The following is a 4,133-nucleotide window of genomic DNA, read 5'->3' on the forward strand; positions in this document are numbered from 1 at the left end:
ACCACTCAGAGATCCCAGACTTGGAAGTGGAAGCAAAGATGTGAAGCCCTGGGTGAGGAAGAGAGTACACATGTTTTTGGTTATAAGAGAGGTATGACAGGTTAAGTAGGAGGCTGCATATACATATTAAAGTAAGTGAAAATGTAGAGAGTGAAGAAAATGTTGACATATGGGCTAGGCAAGGGCCTGCTATACTGGAAATCTTTTGTTTTTTCCTTTGCTGTTGCTTAGCAAACGAATAACAATTCTATGAATGACAAACTGCCCAAAGAATTAGTATGAGTGGAAGGTAGAGCCCATCTACAACTATGGACTCTCCAGGAAACACTAGGCACTGGTGGCCCTGGCATCTTAACCTTCCACACAACTCAGGTGTAGGCACAGCCTATGATCCACCAGAACCAGGCACTTGCCCAGACTTCGAATCAGAAGATATAGTTAGTTCTTTACTATATCTCAAGGAGCTTTGGGAACACTAAGGAACTCTCATGGCTCTGCAGCATGATTCAGCAATTGTTTCAGTAAAGCCCTGAACATTGGCTTTCTTGCCAGTTCTTGAAGCCACCTAGTATCTTCTGAATCAGCTGGTTAGAACTGGCTCATGTGCTTTCCAATTAAGAACCCAGGCTGCTATAATTTGTAAAGAGCAATATGCAATTTACTGATGTGACTCATCAAGTCTTCTAAAGGGAAACTGAGTCCATGAGCAACCTCTTTCAGCGAACAGGAAGAATACTGATTTTTCAAGATAAAGTTCTAAAGGGGTAGGTAAGATTAACTGGTCTTCTCAAGTACGTTAAATGAGACATACGAAATAAAGCATATTGATTAAGTACAAAATCCAAAAGAAATTTAGAAATATAAAAGGCATATCTGAAAACAGCATCAAAAAGTCTGGATTCCCTCCCCACTCCAAGCTGAAATCTCTTTGGACAAAAAAAACACAAAAACAGGGGCTTCCCAGGTGGCGCAGCGGTGGAGAATCCACCTGCCAATGCAGGAGACACAGGTTCAAGCCCTGGTCTGGGAAGATCCCACATGCCGCGAAGCAACTAAGCCCCTGTGCCACACTACTAAGCCTGCGCTCTAGAGCCTGTGAGCCACAGCTACTGGAACCCACATGCCACAACTACTGAAGCCGACGCGCCTAGAGCCCACGCTCCACAAGAGAAGCCACCGCAATGAGAAGCCCGCACACTGCAACAAACAGTAGCTCCAGGGGCTTCCCTGGTGGTGCAGTGGTTGAGAGTCCGCCTGCCGATGCAGGGGACACGGGATCGTGCCCCGGTCCGGGAAGATCCCACATGCCGCGGAGCGGCTGGGCCTGTGAGCCATGGCCACTGAGCCTGCGCGTCCAGAGCCTGTGCTCCTCAACGGGAGAGGCCACAACAGTGAGAGGCCCACGTACTGCAAAAAAAAAGAGTAGGTCCGCCTCGCTGCAATTAGAGAAAGTCCACTTGCAGCAACGAAAACCCAACACAGCCAAAAATAAATAAATAAATAAATTTATAAAAACAATAAAAACAAACAAAAACATTAAAAGCACGTTTATCTTTGTCAGGCCTAGGAGTAAGCTGAAACATCAAACCACAAAATAAGGTGGACAAAGTACAAAAGTACTGAAGACTAAGCAGGAGTGTGGGAGGAAACATGATGACTACAGTTAACACTGCTGAATGGTACATTTTAAAGCTGCTAAGAGAGCAAATCTTAAGAGTTCTCTCCACAGGAAAAAAAAAACCCACTTTTTTTCTTTTTCTTCTTTTAGTATCTATATGAGATGATGGATGTTAACTCATTGTGGTAATCATTTCACAATATATATATATATATATATTTTTTGGCTGTGCTTGTGGGATCTTAATCCCTGACCAGGGATTGAACCCGCGGCCCCGGCAGTGACAGTGTGGAGTCCTAACCACTGGACGGCCAGGGAAGTCCCCATTTCACAATATCTGTAAGTCAAGTCATTATGCTGTACATGTTAAACTTATGTCAATTATATCTCGATAAAACTATAAAAACGTTTTAAAAAATTAGTTCTAGGAGAGAGAGTATTCCTTAACATCCATGTATTTTAAAACGCTTTGGTCACCTTTCACTTATTTCTAATTTTACTGGAATATGGTGAAAGAAATTTGGCCTATCAAATCTCTATACATTTTGCTGTGGCAAAGTACAATTTTACTTTGTGAATTTTACACAAAAATTTTTATGCAGGGGACATATGTGGTTATATATGTGTCATACATATGTCATTAAAATCAAGTTACTGATTCCCCCTTTTAAACCTAAATTTTAGGTTCAGAGGTTTAATTATGTATTTTTAGCACACTGTCACTTTAACTTCTCTTCATTATTGGTCGACCATTTTTTAAAAGAATACCTTTCCTACAGAGGGAAATTACTGAGCAAATAATGAAATTAACATTTTTGTTTATTTAGTGGATCTACCCTACTTCAAAACACTTGGCAACCATAATTCACCACCTAGGAACTGATGTAGTACTTATGACTTAGTGCACACAGATGACTCATATTCAACCTGGCCAATAAACACACAATCACACACATACTCACTTCAAAATTCTTTGCAGTTTTATCAATTTCATTTTCAATGAAATATTTTTAACACTAAAAAGATTACTTTGAGATAAACCCCTTCCAAAACTTGAAATCTTCACAGGCTTCCTTCTTAGCCCAGTTGGCTTTCATCTCATTTGTACAATCCTGTCTCCTGTCTTCAAAGTAAGATTCAACATGCCCAGTGAAAATCATCCACTTGTACCTAGCACTGGTATTGGTTTTATCTATAATTTTGGGGAAAAGAAGCCTAACCATGTCCCACTACCAAATTAGCATTTTCACAATTTTATGTCCTCCCCCAAAGGCAGTGCATGGAGAACCCCTTCTCTTCCTCTATCTGTGCATTCATGGACTGACTGAAGATTCTCCTGGGGTGGGCAGCCAGTTTTCCAGCCATCAACAACTGTTCCTCCAGAACTTCAGTCACTGTGAGGTGTGCTGCACTCTCTGGCTTAACCCTCATAAAGATGAATCCACTTAGGGTCATATCCTGGGGACAGCATTTACTAAGGGTAACCCCTATTAGATATCACTTTAGTTGTTTGTTTTTTTTCTTTCTCCAGGGAATTTACCTCTATTCTCTGGTCTCTCAGTTCAACTCTCAGCCTATTTTTCAATAACTCTCTGGGATCAGAGGTTTCAGGTCCATGACAATCCACAGAATTAGAATTCATGATAAGGGGCAAAGGCCAGAAAGACTTGTGAACCAAATCTAAAAAACCAATGAGAAGCTACAAATATTACCTCACTAAAAGCATTCTTGTGTGCTTAATTTAGATGGCAAGCACTTAGCCAGGGCAGTACCTTCCCACTCAGAGGATTCTCACATTAGGGAACATATCCCAGAGGAAAAAAAGACAATACTACATGAGAGGAGAAAAAAAAAAAATCTTAAAAATAAAGCTCCTTTATACTGCTTTTGATATATGGGTTAAAAAAAGCCCATATGCCCTCCATACTGCCCATGCATTCTCAGTCCCTCTGGCTTAAATTTCCAGTTCCACATTCACAGGGAAATATTTTATTCTCAATGAGGAACATTCCTGGGAATCTAAGTCCTAAGGAGTAACCTGTTCATGCTAATCCAAATGGAACTCTCAGAACCCTGAGGGATCTTTGCTATCTGTCAGGTCTTTCCTAAATGGTCAAAGAGATGGAAATGTTTGTACTTTTTTGACTATTACTCATATCATTTGTTAGTATTATAAAAAAGCATACACACACAAAAAACAGGCATAAACCTAAAATTAAAACAGATACACCTAGAATCCCTTTAGACCCTGATCCAAACACAAACACCTTATCATGATGGTTCTAGAAATGAATGTTCTATACTCTTGCCCTGCATTTTTCAGTTCATATCATAGCCATTTCCCTAATTTTTACAAAATCGTCACATATAAGAGAAAGTGCTGTGTGAAACTGATTACTAAGTAGCCACTAGGGAAATCATGTTGGAAAATGATACACTGAAATGCCATTTTCCAGTCTAAGTTCTAATAACTACAGCAATTTTCCAACCTTCTCAACAACAAGCCCACTGGTAT

This window comes from Monodon monoceros, unplaced genomic scaffold (genome assembly GCF_005190385.1).
Source record: "Monodon monoceros isolate NGI ecotype Baffin Bay Population unplaced genomic scaffold, NGI_Narwhal_1 Super_Scaffold_10, whole genome shotgun sequence".
In the NCBI taxonomy this organism is placed as follows: Eukaryota; Metazoa; Chordata; class Mammalia; order Artiodactyla; family Monodontidae; genus Monodon; species Monodon monoceros.